General features: G+C 47.8%; 1 protein-coding gene across 1 annotated transcript in view; it reads right to left on the bottom strand.

The window, feature by feature from the left end:
• Positions 1-10627, bottom strand: part of LOC144162824 (kiSS-1 receptor-like) — a 61409-nt gene extending 50782 nt beyond the window's left edge. The window contains exon 1 of the mRNA XM_077693493.1: positions 10495-10627. The gene's annotated coding sequence lies outside the window, so the exon portion shown is untranslated. The remainder of the gene's footprint in view (positions 1-10494) is intronic.
• Between the last annotated feature and the right edge of the window lie 5259 nt (positions 10628-15886).

Here is a 15886-nt window from a genome sequence, read left to right on the forward strand (position 1 = left end):
AAGTATGGAGTCCACACAAGTAGTGGCCAAAATGTATTGCAGGGCCATCATGCGAAAGAGCTTCTGCTGTCGACACACTGGTTGTGCGTCCCATTTTAACTGCATGCACCTTCGTTGGCTCGCCTGAGTTGATACGCTTTTAGTACGAAAAAGGACTGAGGTGTTTCGCTTCGGTTGCCCATGTGTCACACCTTCCCTAAGTGTTCTCGCTGAGCAATGATGAATGATGTAGTTAGCGTAGAATGATATGCTGAACCAGTGGGCCGCTCTTGTTACTCCTTATCACGAACTCAAGCACACGACATGCTTCATTCAAACAAGGCCAGAGTATGCATTATTTTACTCTTGAGTCCCAGATTGTATAGGAAGTGCAACGATGACTGAAGAAGACGGAGTAACAATAAAGAACAAAAACACAGATGACAATTAATGCGCACACATATAGCAACTGCAAATTCAGCCACTCACTGGGGCCCCCTTTGAAAAGAGGCACATGTGCAGCTGAAGCAACACTGTTCAGTCACTCTGCTTACCAACACTGCATCAACGCATAGGTGCAAACTATGATGTGTGCAGTTAAAATAAGCGACACAGCCTTTATCTCGGCAGCAGTCGCCCTTCCCCAAGGTGCCACTGCAGTGTGTTTTGCTTGGTGCTTGCGTGGAATCCAGACTTTAGCTCCCGACAGTACACATTCGGCCATGTGGAATGGTTATCGATTGATTTCAAAGAATGAGTCAGTTCAACACAAACACCAGTATACTCAGCAGGTGACGAGCCTATTGTATACAGTGGGTGTACCCCAGAAGCAACACAGAACAGTATATCTGCTTTACCCCAACGAGCGTGCACTCTGACTGCTTGAACACTCCTGACACAAACAAGAGCACACTCAATCAGCCTAGCACACACCCAACCCAGACAAATTAGTAGACTGGGTCACTCACTAATGTTTCAATACACAGCTCTTGAAACCCCTATTGTCAGCTGTTAAGAGAGGTTTTGCGTGTACTTATACAACTGCATGGTGTTGCTACAAAGCATATCCCTGCCTATGAAAAGCACTGCCCGTAGGATTACACCACCAGCGCCCGCACGCAAAACAAACTTCGGCGCAAGCGTGCTGTTGAGCACTGTTGCGCAGTGTACATGACGCTGTCGGCGTAAATAAATGCTGCCGGCTGCCGTCTGCAACAATCTTCGTGGATGTCTAGCTTACTGCAATAAAATTTAAAATCGTGCGCGCGCTTACACGAATTGTCGCGGTCAATGCGGTGAATAGCATCACGGCAGCACATCACATACAACGTCCCACCGCAATGATTTCTTTGGCTCGCTTCACGGTGTATCACGGTCGGAACTATTAGGAACCAGTGGCACACAACAGTCGCCCGTACACAGCGCATCGGCGCGAGACCCTGGCCGTAGTCGTTGCCGCACCGCGAACTCCCAGGGGCCACGGTCGGAACTTTTAGAAACCAGTGGCACACAAAAGTCACCCGTACACAGAGCATCGGCGCGAGACCCTGGCCGTAGTCGTTGCCGCACCGCGAACTCCCACGGACGCACACAGAACTGACCGCTTGCTGGTTTGTCACTCCTTGGTCCATTTTGGACGATGGCGAGTACAAATGACGCTGTCAACTTCTTCAAACACACTCACGCACACCCAAAAACAAGGACAGGCCAGCCGTCACCAACATACACATCGGGGTATGCTTGCTGCCATAATATCGCGGCACTGCGGATCTCAAACTAAGCGCCGTGCAGGTATGCTTCCGCCGGCACAAACAAATGCTTCGTGGATTTATACCTCGATTCAAGCAGTCACAAAATAGTCGCGACGTACTATAAGCCAGTGCGACTATTTTCCTCCGCATTGCTTCGCTTGAGCAACGCCGCCATGTTGTTTAGCCTGAAACCTTCTGATAGCCCTGATTGGCCAGTAGGAGGTCGGTAGGAACCAATCAGGGCGTCGGATGATGGCTGGCGAAACGCGTCATCATCGCGGTCCGGCGAAAAGTTGAAGTTGGCCAACTTCTGGCGGAAAGCGATTGTCGGCCGGAAGGCACCGCGTTCCGGCCGCCGGAATGATTTTGGACGGGACGGAACGACCTTGCCGGAGGTACCGTTTATGGGCCTTGAGTGTGTCAACTGGACGTTAGAATTTAAATGATAGGATCGATGGAGCTAGAGGCCTCTCTACAAAAATAGCCGGAAATTGGTGGGGAGTCATTACTGCTTCATTTGTTTTATTTAATATGTCGATTTTTTTTTAAGTTTGCCTGTTATCATTGCTATCGGGACAATGCCGTCTTTTTAATGAACCAAACACACACTTTATCTTCGTACCTTTGAGGACGCTTGCAAACCACCGCGCTTTTTTTTCTTTCGGAGGTGAGGGGCGAGAACAACCTTGCCCCCCCCCCCCCCCACGCCCCCAAAAAATAAAAAAACGCCTGGCTAAGCGCCTTAGTCGCGACTAATGTTACCCGTCAATTCACACTACAGGTCACCCTGAGCAGCTAATTTCGGCGCCCTTTTAGGTCACTTTCGATCCCTAAAGATTCTGATGATTATGATGATAATTGCAATTTACAAATCCAGATTTTTGGAACAGCAGCATTGATTTCTTCGGAATGCTTCGCGTCTGGCGGATGGCACTGAGGCAAACCGTGGCCCAACTGGTTTGGACATTGCATGCTTAGCACGAGTGTTGTATGCGTCCCTTACTCAGACGGAGCAAGCATGGCCCAGCCAAGCGCAGTGGCCGAGCAGTAATTGCCACTTCGGGAATGCAATGGTATTTGAGTGCCAGCTCGCGAGCAGACAGGATACCCCACAGAGTAAACGCGCACTTGCATTCAGTTGATGGCATGCAGGGGCCCGCGCGGGGTTTGAAATGACAACAGAAATCGACATTTGACTCAAACGCTGCGAAGGCGTATGAGGTCCTCCCTGCATTCGAGCCTGTCCGGCCGGCTGATGAATCACGGTTTCTTTTTCGACCAAAGGAAGAGCGAGAGCCTGTCAGCCATATTTGCATCACAAATGTCACCGCCACTTTGTCAGCCCAAATGACCTCGCTGCTGACATTCTATCTCTTCATGCCGCGGCCGAAGACCACCACTTTTCGTCTACCGCCCATTCGGGTAAACACCAGTGGGAAAACTGGATTAGCACTTCCAGCACAACAGTGCTATGCTTCGGGCGACGTAATTCAGCACAGCAGATATCTAACTTGCGAAGGGTTATGAGGTTGAATAATAATAATGCTTGCACGGCAACTAAGCATTTCTTATAAGTTGCCAATGCGAAAGCATTTACGTTTAATTGAACGCCGTTCAGTTCCACTCTGATCTTTGGGATGCCTTTAGTAAAGACGATAGTCTTTCTTGGGTCTTCAAACTCAAAATTTTGTTCTGTCTCTCCGCATTCCTGTCTGTCTGTTCCTCGATTCAGCCGCCCGTCAAAAGTTGAAAGAATTCTTGAGCGAGTTCATGGGGGTAAAACATTTATAATCAAATAACTCCTGAAATATTCTCCGTATTTTCCACACTGTTCAGCAAAAAAGATTATATTTAGCTTTTGTGAAGGGGACATCAGTAAATAACTACTGTTTGCAGTGCTGTTTTAGTAAAACGTAAATATGCGCTCGATTTTGGCGAGGGAAACTTTACAAATAAGTTGAAAACACTATCGCAATCACAAAATGCAAAGAAGGCTGTCACCCGACCCTCCCGCTCGGGGTTCGAGCGCTAATTCTCAACAATCCCTACAGATGGAGCGCCACCAATGGGAACGCGGCCAGGTGTAACTTCGCACACTTACAATTCCCGCAGTGCGATCAAACAGAATATTGTCGCGTGGCCAAAGACGACGCAGTTGTCTCCAAAGAAAGCAAGGTTATTGGAGCGAACTTGTGCTCACCTAACAACTCGAAGAATACACAGGCGGCGAAACAGCAGTCAAGAAAGTGACGTCCGTAAGCAAGCGTCGAGAGTCGAATGCCGCGACATCTGCTCTGCGGGAATTTATCACTCGGCGCGAGTTGTTTCTCGAATAGTCGAATTGTATCCAGAACACAGTAGATCAACGAAGACTATTCTAGGCTATTCACGTTAGTTCGGAACGCTCTTCCTATCAGAAGAGATAACACATGCGGCAAAGAAAGAACGGAACACGCGCCTCCCTTGGCACACAGACAACCCCGATAACACAAACCGGCGCAGCCGCGCGGCAAAAGCAAAACACAAATAAACAAACCCAATGCATAGTTCGGGGCATTACCCCCCCTCTAAGAGTGCATCATGCTAACATAAGCGATAGTCCAAACAAATAAAAACTAAAAGTCCGTTATCGTGCGTAGAAAGGTTTTAAGCGAACCACGTGGACGACTTCGGGCCGCGTGCGTCGTCGTGATGTTCCTGAATCACCATCGGGGATCACCTCGTAGGTAAGGTGGCCAACACGTTGTAGAATCCTCTAGGGTCCGAAATACCGTCGTAGAAGCTTCTCACTGAGTCCACGTCGTCGTATGGGAGTCCAAACCCACACACGATCCCCTGGGTGGTACTCGGCGTCTCGGCGTCGGAGGTTGTAGCGTCTCGCATCTACCAGCTGCTGGTTCGTTGTGTGAACTCGAGCGAGCTGGCGGGCCTCCTCCGCTCGCTGAAGATATCCTTGGACGTCGGCGTTGAGGTCGTCCTCTTCCACGTGGGGAAGCATGGCGTCCAGCATCGTAGTCGGCCGTCTTCCGTAGACAAGCTCGAATGGTGTCATCTGTGTAGTCTCCTCCATAGCAGTGTTGTACGCAAACGTGACATACAGTAGGACTTCGTTCCAAGTCTTATCTTCAACGTCGACGTACATAGACAGCATATCTGCGACTGTCTTGGTCAGGCGTTCAGTTAGTCCGTTCGTTAAGGGGTGGTAGGTACGCCGTCGTTCTTCGGTGATCCGTGTTGCTGTAGCGCAAGATTCCTTGCATTATCTCCGCAATGAAAGCCGTTCCGCAGTCCGTGATTACGACTTCAGGGACTCCATGTCGCACCAGAACTTGGTTTATCAATGAACTTTGCGACTGCTTGTGCAGTCCCCCTCGGAAGAGCGGCGGTCTCTCCGTAGAGCGACATGTAGTCTGTTTCTACGACAATCCACTTGTTCTCGGATTGTGACGTAGGGAATGGGCCCAGAAGGTCATTCCCAATCTGTTACAAGGGCCTTGATGGGACGGCGATCGGCTGCAGAAGTCCGGCGGGTCTCTTCGCTGGCGTTTTTCGTCGTTGGCAGTCACGGCAGCTCCGGACGTAGTGGGTGACGTCGGATGCAAGGCCGGGCCAGTAGTACTTCATCTTGATTTTTACAATAGTGTGAGCTGTGCCGAGATGTCCTGAAGACGGGTCGTCGTGGCATGCTTCCAAAATTTCGTCACGAAGGTGTGCCGGGGTGACAACAAGATATTTCGTTCTCGTTCCGGGGCTGAAATTCTTCATGAGGATGGAGTTTTTCAGGCTGAATGCTGGTAAGTTCCGTTTGAAGGCCCTAGTCACGGCGACCTTGCGTTGTTAGAGGTAGTCGATCATGACGTGTAACTCGGGGTCGGCACGCTGCTGGACGGCTAGGTCGCTTTCCGTCACGACTCCGAAGAATGCGCTGTCTTCATCGGAATGTTGTGGTGGTGGGTCGACGGGGGCGCGAGAGTGTTTCCTGCCGGATTTATAGACTACGGTAACGTCGAATTCTTGCAGGCGCAAGCTCCACCTACCCAGAAGACCAGACGGGTCCTTCAAATTGGCGAGCCAACACAGCGCATGGTGGTCTGTCACAACCTTGAACGGTCTTCCATACACGTACGGGCGAAATTTCGAAATGGCCCATATAATCTCGAGGCACTTCTCAGAGGCTCAGTATATTTTTTTTCTTCCTTGGACCGACCACGGCTGGCAAAGGCAATTAGTGTTTCGCAACCGCTTTGCCTTTGGACGAGGACGGCCCCCAAGCCTATATCAGTGGCGTCCGTATGCATTTTCGTTTCGGCGTTTTCGTGGAAATGAGCGAGCACAGGCGGGCTTTGCAGGCGTTGTTGCAGCTCACAGAATGCTTCCTCTTGGGCGCTTTCTTAGCTGAAAGGGGTGCTATCTTTCGTCAAGCGCGTGAGTGGCTCTGCTATGCGTGCGAAGTTTGCGACGAAGTTCTTTCTTTCTTTCTTTCTTTCTTTCTTTCTTTCTTTCTTTCTTTCTTTCTCTTTCTTTCTTTATTGGTCTTCACAAAAGTGGGAGGTGACCAGGGTAAAAGCCGTTCTGCGACGGCTTGAGGGTTCTTTGGCCACCCACGGCAACGACTGGCGCCGATTACAAGCAAACACACACAGCCGGCATCAACAATTTCACGAAATATTCAAGATTACGCGAGAACAATCATCAAAACAACACTTACACAGCTACAACTCCAACTGCAAGTACAATAAATACGGAAAAAAGTTTACAAATACAAGCACTAAACAAGTTTACATGCTTTAGTCTCAAAGCTTGACATAAATCAAACAAATCATAATATACTTTCCAGGAGTTTGCAAAAAATACAGGCACATCCTGTTCAGGTTATAGAAGAGTGGAATAGAGAAAGAAATACAAGCATTTAGGAAACGGTGCAAAAACTATGTGGGAGTTCCGCGAAAATAATAAAAGACAAGACAGTTTTATAAAAATGCAATGACAGAAAGTAATAAAAGCACCTTCGTGATAGGCAGTATATAAATCAGTTAAATAAACTGTGCTTAGCAATGTCAGCTCTATTCCCTGGCTATCAAACTGATTCAGGAAACGTGGCAGGTTATTTGCAAGCATTTGCATTCCATAGTTTGTGCGAGATTTTGGAACCTTCCATTTCTCTGCTTTTCCAGTTTTGTAAGACAGTTCATTATTATGTAAATCAGCTATTTCAGTTAATAATGGATTATTCTTTTTAATGCTAATAGATAACTCTCTGGCTAGCCGATATTCGTAGATATCATGTACTCTCATAATTTTAACTTCCTAATTAGTTGCGTAGTAGGCTCGGTATATGGCTTGTTTCCAATTATTCTGAGGACTCTTTTCTGGATATTTAGTAGTTTTGTTAGATTTGTTTCGGCAGTAGTACCCCAAACTAAATGACAGTAATTTAAGTAGGAAGCAAATAAGGCGTTATAAACCAGAAGTTTAACGGTCTCAGGCAGAAGGTGTCTGTTGCGGTTCAAAATTCCAGTAATTGAGCTCAACTTTTTCAATAGATAATTTACTTGGTCATCCCAGTGCATGGTTGCCGTGAAATAAACACCGAGTATTTTAACCGAATTTACTACTTCTATTTTTGATGACCTGAATAAGATTTCAGACTTAAGGAACACCTCTTTTCCTTTATAATGATAGACAATTGCTTTGGTTTTTGTGGGATTGATTTTTAATTGATTTTCGGTTGTCCAAATGTCAAGTTTTGACAATATGTTATTAGCTCTAGACACAATTTCATTGCTAGAAAATCCTGAAACAAATATTGTGGTGTCATCTGCATAGATACTAAATTTTTCCTCAATTGAGATGTGTACAATGTCATTATTAATATAGAGAATAAACAACAGTGGTCCTGGTATACTTCCCTGTGGGACCCCTGAAATTAGTTTTTTTCTGTCTGAATTGAAATTATTCATTGAAACGAACTGGTATCTGTGAGACAAATAGCTTTGCAACAATTCCAGCGGTAGCCCACGAATACCATAGTGATGAAGTTTTTTGTAGAGTATTGAATGATTTATGTAATCAAAAGCCTGAGTAAAATCGATATAAATTCCCGTTGTTACCTGCTTCTGTTCAATCTTCCGGAGTATATATTCTTTTTGTCCAACAACGCCAATTCCGTCGACTTATTCTTTTGAAAACCGTACTGGGAGGGAGTTATGATACAGGACGGTAATTTGAAACATTTTGCCTATCTCCTTTTTTGTACAAGGCAGTAACACTTGAGATTTGCATATTATAGGGGAAAACACCCGTAGAAATGCTGAGATTAAAAAAAATATTATATCAATAACATATTTAACAGGCTTTATTTGTATTCCCTCCGCATCGATGCTATGGGAATTTTTCAGGTTCAAGAATGTAGAACACACTTCCATTTCGTCAGTTGGTTGTAGGAACAATGTAGAGCAGTTCTCTGGGCCTAATGTTCTTTTGTAGGAGGTGGACACCGTGTTAAAATCCCTGTATACAAAGTAATTATTGAATATATTTACCATAGATTCACCCGTATGCGTCTGTTGTTCGTGCAAAATTTCCTTTGGCTGTTCTTGCATCCTACCCCGCCCCAAGAGCGAGTTGAGCTTCTTCCATAGAACATCGGATTGTTGCGAACAAGACGTAAACTGTCGTATATAGTAACGTTCCTTTGACTTTTTCATCTCCTTATTTAAAGCATTTCGGAAACTTTTGAAAACACGAAGGTCTGATTCCTCGCGTAATAACATAAATTTCTTATATAGGCGGTCTTATCGATTTTTTTCAGAATGTCATAAGTCATCCACGGTTTTCTACACCTCTTAGGTTTGGGCCTACTTTTTAATACAAAATGTTTTTTGTACACCCGGAGAAAAGAAAAAAGGAAATTATTATACGCCGTGTTAACATCTGTAGCTTCGAAAACACTAGCAAACGAAGTATAGCTTAGTTCGAAACAGAAAGCATCTAACAATGACTGCGTCACCGGTTGAAAACTTGGGTAATCATCTTCACCCGACACACGAGGAAATGTTTTCCTAATATTGCAACAAATTGCCATATGATCACTTAATGCGTGGGCCAAAACACAGGTTGTTATGACAGAGGCATCAAAGTTTGTTATTAACAGGTCTAAAATTGTTTCCGAAGACAAGGTTACTCTAGTTGGTGAGGTAATAAAGTTCCTACAACCATTGCAAGACAATACATTGTCCAAGTCCTGCGTTCTTGCATTCTTTTCGTTCATATTCATATTAAAATCGCCAGAAAGGACCACATGAAAGTGATTATCATTAACATAGGCAAGAAGTTCATCCAGGAAACTAAGAAAATGTGGCACAGAACCGTCAGGTGGACGATAAATTGCCGCAATTACGACGCCGTCCAACTGCACACAAACCACTTCGTAATCCACCGTTACACAACAAAAGTTTGAGAGTAGTACAGCATGTAAAGTATGTGTAATCGAGATAGAGATTCCTCCACCCCGACGGGTAGACCTATACGCAGAAAATGTTTTCATGTTGACAGGCTCAAAAATTATATTTTCGTCACACTGCCATGTTTCTGTAAACATTACAATATCAAAAAAAATTTCCAAGCTAGAAAATAAACATTCTAATTCGTCCACCTTGTTGCTTATGTAGACTGTACATTTAAATGAAAGCAGCGTAGGTAGCTGTTTTTTTTTCGGTACCAAAATTATGGACTAGCTCGTTTAAGGACACTTGCCCCAAGTGTTTGTTTTGGGTACGGAAGAACACAGAAGCAGCTGTTCAAGTACTCAGAGCATGCAGGTCGTCCTCTGAAGTTATGACAATGGAGGGATCACCAGGCCTTTTTCCGACTAGGATCTTTCCGTTGGAGTGCCACGCAAAGGCATAGCCTGCGTCCTCCGCCCAGGCTTTAGCATAGTTCATAAGGATTCTCGCATGGTTGGTCATGTTATCAGTAATGCTGATTTCTTCCCGACGTTCCCTCAAAACCTTCCTTTTCTCTAACCAGGTATCTCTCAGTTCCTGCCTTGCGAATCTTATGATCAGTCCTCTCTCCTTTCCTGGTCGTGCGCTCAGCCGGTGTAGGGAAACAACGTCGGTATGAGTCAGCTCATCCATATCAATTTTCTTTGCTACTTCATTAACTTTACTTAGCAGATTCTCATCCTTGCTTTCAGCACCACCATGAATTACTAAGTTAAGACGTCTATTACGCCATTCGAGGTCTTTTACAGCTTGCTTTAGCTCCCTTAAAGCCTTAGCATTACCTTCCTTCTCAAGTTTGTCGACGCGCCCTTTGACAGCCTTAATTTTTTTATCTTGTGCGTCAATCCGCACCTTGAAAGCATCGAACTGGTCCGAGAGCCCTTGGATAGACGTCTCTATGCAGTCTACCTTTTCATTTAGTGGCAGCAGACAGGAGAGCTTCAGGTTAATTTCAATGACCATGTTCTTCAAATCCTCATCCCCTTTTAGCTCTTCCCGGTAAAAGCTTTCTTCCCGGTAAAAGCTGCTTCAGTCATGCCCGAGCACACAGCACCATGATAATACGCTTCACACTCACTACAGGCAATGACATTGTCATCATCCTGAAGCACGGCACGACACATGTTACAACGTGGCATCTTAAAACTAGGCAGAAGCAAAGGCAACACACACGCATGCATTCCAAATCACACGCGCTTGGCAGCAGCGACAGCGTAAAGACAATTTTTCACCAGGAGGTAAAAAAGCGTTTGACCAACCTGCGAATTACAGGAGCAAGTTATCGCACGTGGTAGCGCCGCCGCCGCCGCTCCCGAAACGCCAGGCGAGGAAACGCCCCCTCGACGAAGGCTTCTGTAGCAAAAGGTGTCGCTTTGCTCAGTCCCTTTATCACCGTCGGCGGTCACGCAGCACATGCCACGAAAAACGTCGTTGTCCTGGTAGGGCGGGCGATTTGAAGTTACTTTTTCCAAACTGGCTTGAGGGCAGAGCCGGTGCCTGCGAATTACAGGAGCAAGTTATCGCACGTGGTAGCGTCGCCGCCGCCGCGGCCATGCAGCACATGCCACGAAAAACGTCGTTGTCCTGGTAGGGCGGGCGATTTGAAGTTCCTTTTTCCAGACTGGCTTGAGGGCAGAGCCGGTGCCTGCGAATTACAGAAGCAAGTTATCGCACGTGGTAGCGTCGCCGCCGCCGCTGCCGAAATGCCAGGCGAGGAAACGCCCCCCGCGACGAAGGCTTCGGTAGCAAAAGGTGTCGCTTTGCTCAGTCCCTTTATCACCGTCGGCGGTCACGCAGCACATGCCACGAAAAACGTCGTTGTCCTGGTAGGACGGGCGATTTGAAGTTCCTTTTTCCAGACTGGCTGCGCGTACAAGTGCCGGTAGTACGCGCATAGTCCTAGAAATGTTCGCATGCCATTCTTGTCTCGCGGTCATGGGAATTTCGCTATGCTTCAAGTTTCCGACGGGTCAAGCAGGACGACGTGGCCCAAAAACTTCAGCTCCTCGTACGCGAATCGGCACTTTTCAGTCTTCAACGTTTATCCCGACGTACGAATGGCCTCGAGTATAGACTCCAACCTAGCAAGGTGTTTATCGAAAGTCCGGGCGAATACCACAAAAACGCCGAGGTATAAGAGGCAGGTGTGCCACTTCAGGCCAGCCAGCACAGTGTCCATGACTATTTGAAACGTCCGGGGTTATGAATGCAGTCTTCTCTCGATCTCTCTCGTCTACTTCAATTTGCCAGTAGCCTGTCTTCAGATACATCGATGAGTAGCCTGTCTTCAGATACATCGATGAGAAGTACGTCGCGTGGCAGAGGTGGTCGAGGGCGTCATCGGTTCGTGGCAGAGGGTACGCGTCCTTTTTGGTGATCTTGTTCAATCCCCGGTATTCAACGCAGAACCTCAGTGTGCCGTCTTTTTTCTTCACGAGTATGACCGCAGCAGCGCTGGGGCTTTTCGATGGCTCTATAATGTCGTCGCTGAGCATGTCTTCGACTTGTGTCCGGATGGCTTCCTGCTCGTGTGAAGACACGCGGTACGGTGACTGTCCGGTAGGTCGGCCTCCATCTTCGGTTATAATTCGGTGCTTCGCTAGGGGTGTCTGACATAATTTTGAGTTCGACGAAAAACACTCGCTGTAGCGACGCAGCAAATCCAATAATTTCTCCCGGTTTTCTTGCGGCAACGCTGTGCTCACGTCGAACGGATGCGGTAGTTTGAAAGCATCTGCGCGTGCGCGTTCAAAGTTGGCGACCGCGATCACTTGACTTGTTTCTTGCGTTTCTTCGAGGAACGCAATCGCAGCGCCCTTGTTTAGATGTTGGTACTCCTCGGTGAAGTTAGTGACCAAAACGTGGGATTTCCATTGCTTAAAGCGCGCAATGCCTCTTGCGACGGAGACACCGCGGTCGAGAAGCAAACTTTGGTCACTCTCTACAATAGCGTCGATGTCAGGAGCAGCATCCTCACAGTAGACGGTGATCATCAAGCTTGCACGGGGTGGCAGGGTGACGTGATCGTCGGCGATCCTTACAGCAGCACGGTTTTCGGGGTTAGGTTCTGGCGTCGTGCAGTGATCGGAGGAAAATGTTATCGACTTGGTCTGTAGATCCGTTATTGCACCTTTGTCCGTCAAAAAGTCCATTCCGAGAATTACGTCGCGGGAACAGTTAGGCAAAATGACGAACTCAGCAGGGTACGTGGTGCCACCTATGGTGACGCGGGATGTGCACGTTCCTCTTGGCGTCATGAGGTGGCCCCCTGCTGTGCGAATGTGCGGACCATCCCATCTGGTCATAACTTTCTTCAGCTTATATGCAAATGGTCCGCTCATGACTGAGTAGTCGGCTCCCGTGTCTATGAGGGCGACTACTTCAAAGCCGGCGATGGACAGTTGAACGTCGGACGCTGCTTTCTTCGAGTTCCGGGTGCGTCGTGGCGTCGTATCTCGGCTTGTGCGTGTTGACGGTCGGGCACTGTGCGTCGTGGTCGTCGTCTTCTCAGCGGAAGGTTCGGTCAAGTCGGGTACGCGTCGCGCCGTGTGGTTTTCGTCGTGTTCGAGGGTCACGTCTGGGTTAGATCGGGTCGTCGGGCTGAGGGTATGTCGGGAATCATCATCTTCCGCGAGTCGTTGCGTCGTTGGAGGGTTTTCATTTTTCCGCGATCGTGCAACTTCACCTCTAGAATTTGCTGCTTTTAGTTTCCCCCGCGTGGGCTGGGGGACCTTCCACGTGCGAAATCGGCATTGCTACGGCGGTTGGTCGACTGGTATTGGTAGGGCGACGGCGATCGGTTGAAGCGTGCTGGTCGTCGGTTGGTGTTGGAAAGGTATTCGTCGATCTCAGTAGGGCGCTGGCCGGGTCGAGGGCGTGGAGAGTCGACGGAGAAACCACGTAGTCCGAGTCTCCTGTACGGGCAGCGACGATAGATGTGATCGGTCTCTTCGCAGTGGTAGCACAGCGGACGATTACCGGCGGTTCGCCATACGTCCGTCTTCCTCGGCGCCTGGTTTTGGCCTGCAGGGGGTCGGGCGGGCGACGGTGGACGGCGGGACGGCGGGACTTCTTGATGACGGGTTGGAGCAGGGCGGGGTCGTCGAACAGCCGCGGAGTAGTTCATAGCTTGAGGCTCACGTGGTACTTCGGAAGGCGTAGAAGTCCCCAACGCGAGTTGATTTTCTTCCCGGATCACGTCGCCCATAGAGGTGACTTGGGGTTGCGGCGTTGTTGGTTAGAGTTTCCGCAGTTCTTCCCTGACGACAGCGCGGATTGTCTCACGTAGTGTGTCAGAGCTAAGAGCCCCGGCATCGATCGTGTCCGCAACTAGCGCATTGATGGGACGGTCGTACTGCCTTGGCTGTCGTCGTATTGGCGCCGTTTGGCTGTTGTCGCGTGGCCAAAGACGTCGCAGTTGTCTACAAAGAAAACAAGTTTATTGAAGCGATCTTGTGCTCCTCCAACAATTCAAAGAATACACAGGCGGCAAAACAGCGGTCAAGAAAGTGACATCCGTAGGCAAGCGTCGAGAGTCGAATGCCGCGACATCTGCTCTGCGGGAATTTATCACTCGGCGCGAGGGTTTCTCGAATAGTCGAATTGTATCTAGAACACTGTAGATAAACGAAGAATATTCTAGGCTGTTCACGTTAGTTCGGAACGCTCTCCCTATCAGAAGAGATAGCACATGCGGCACTGCAGAAAGAACGGAACACGCGCCTCCCTTGGCACACAGACAACACCGACAACACAGACCGGCGCAGCCGGGCGGCAAAATCAAAGCAAAAATAAACAAACCCAATGCAAGGTTCGCGGGAATAATTACTCCACTCAAGATGGTACTCCACACAAAATCCCATAATGAAGAACGTAACTCTAAACAACAGATCCGCGGCACGACGGGAGGCCAGCCTGCTCAGCGCGCATCCAGCTTGCAAGAAATGTACCACGGACCGGGCAGCGAGATCGGCCAACGGAAGCCCCGGAATAGAAGGCCCGACCATCTTAACGCAAAAGTATCGCGAACTGGGCCAGTTTGTACAGATTCACTGTGGTGAAACACCGCGCGAAAACCAGGACAGAAAGGAGAGGACAACAACACGAGCGCTGACTATCATCTGAAATGCTTATTACACCGTGAGAAAAGTATATAAGAGCGTGTGTGACCATAACAATCTTGACGTATATCTCACATGTGCACAGAACAACCACTGGACAGATGTTGAATGAGTGGTTGTTCTGCGCACATGTGAGATATACGTCAAGATTGTTATGGTCACACACGTTCCTATATACTTTTTCACTGTGTAATAAACATTCCACTTGATAGTAAGCACTCGTGCTGTTGTCCTCTTCTTTATTTCCTGGTTTTGCGCGCTGTTTCGCCACAATGAATCTTAACTCAGTAAGAAGCACAGCGCAAACAACGCTCTTCTCTCTATTTCTCTCTGAACCGAGGAAGGAATAGAACAGCGGGAGAGGAAGGCGCTTTGTAGATTAATTTATTTATTTACTACATACTGCTGACCATGGCACGTGGTCCAAGCAGAACGGGCAATCACAAATAACAATTAGTAAAACGGTAAACTGTGTTACATCACAAACATATATAAATGACGAAATGAACCCACGGGGGAAATATACAGAGTTCTACAAATATACACACGTTATACAAGGTGATCACGCTCTAATAAAGAGCTCCATTCTACGGTGCGGAAAGAATGAAAATTTCTAGGCATCTGTTTGTTGCACATTATGGTGTTTAACACCTTGGCTGGTGATGTTGTGAATGTCTTGTTGACAAAGCAGATATAGAATGAAGGGTCAATCGCAAATTTATGGTTAAGCAAGGAACCAAAGAAGCCCAAGCGCAGTTGCATTCTTCGAGACTGAAGTAGAGGAATGTTGTTAGCCGTCATTAGATACAATGGAGAGTTCATGCGACGAAATTTAGAAAATATAAAGCTAACCGCTTTCCTCTGAATGCTGAATCGCAAATTCCAAAGAACCGTGTTTTGCTTCGTTCACTCTGTGGGCTGCGTCCACCTTCGTATGCCATCCTTCTTCACACAATCACCCGCATTGGCAACAGTGTATCTCGTGGCTCTTCCCCCGACTTGTCTATGACATATAATGTTACGGACCAAACCTGGACCTGCCTCCCAGACACACTAGGGAGTGATCACCACATCATCAGCCTGCAGCTGCCTCACACAAAAGCTATAAAAACTCGTCTTGGCACTGCACGGTTAACGGATTGGACACAGTTTCGTCACGACACCCCTGCCGAACCTATTCATGACATCAAATAATGGTCCGCTGCCATCCTGGACACAGCACGGAAGCACACAAAAAAAAATCCCGCTAACTCCGGACACCCCAGTGGTAGACGCCCACCTCGATCATCTTTGGGCTGCCCGCCATGGTCTAATCAAGCGATGAAAAACTGGAAAGACCAATCGGCGACTCCGCATTCGGATCGCTAAGTTGACCAAGGAGGCTGCTGATTATGCCCAGCATCTTAGCCAGCAAAATTTGGCTCAATTTTGTACGAAGCTTCAAAGAACACTAGGGACGCGACGAACCTGGCATCTCCTCAGATCGCTAATGGGCAATAACGAAGCCAAAACAGCAGTGGCCCACCAACTG

The sequence above is a fragment of the Haemaphysalis longicornis genome, unplaced genomic scaffold (genome assembly GCF_048455015.1).
Source record: "Haemaphysalis longicornis isolate Haplotype H1 unplaced genomic scaffold, Haemaphysalis longicornis Haplotype H1 scaffold_1, whole genome shotgun sequence".
Classification (NCBI taxonomy): domain Eukaryota; kingdom Metazoa; phylum Arthropoda; class Arachnida; order Ixodida; family Ixodidae; genus Haemaphysalis; species Haemaphysalis longicornis.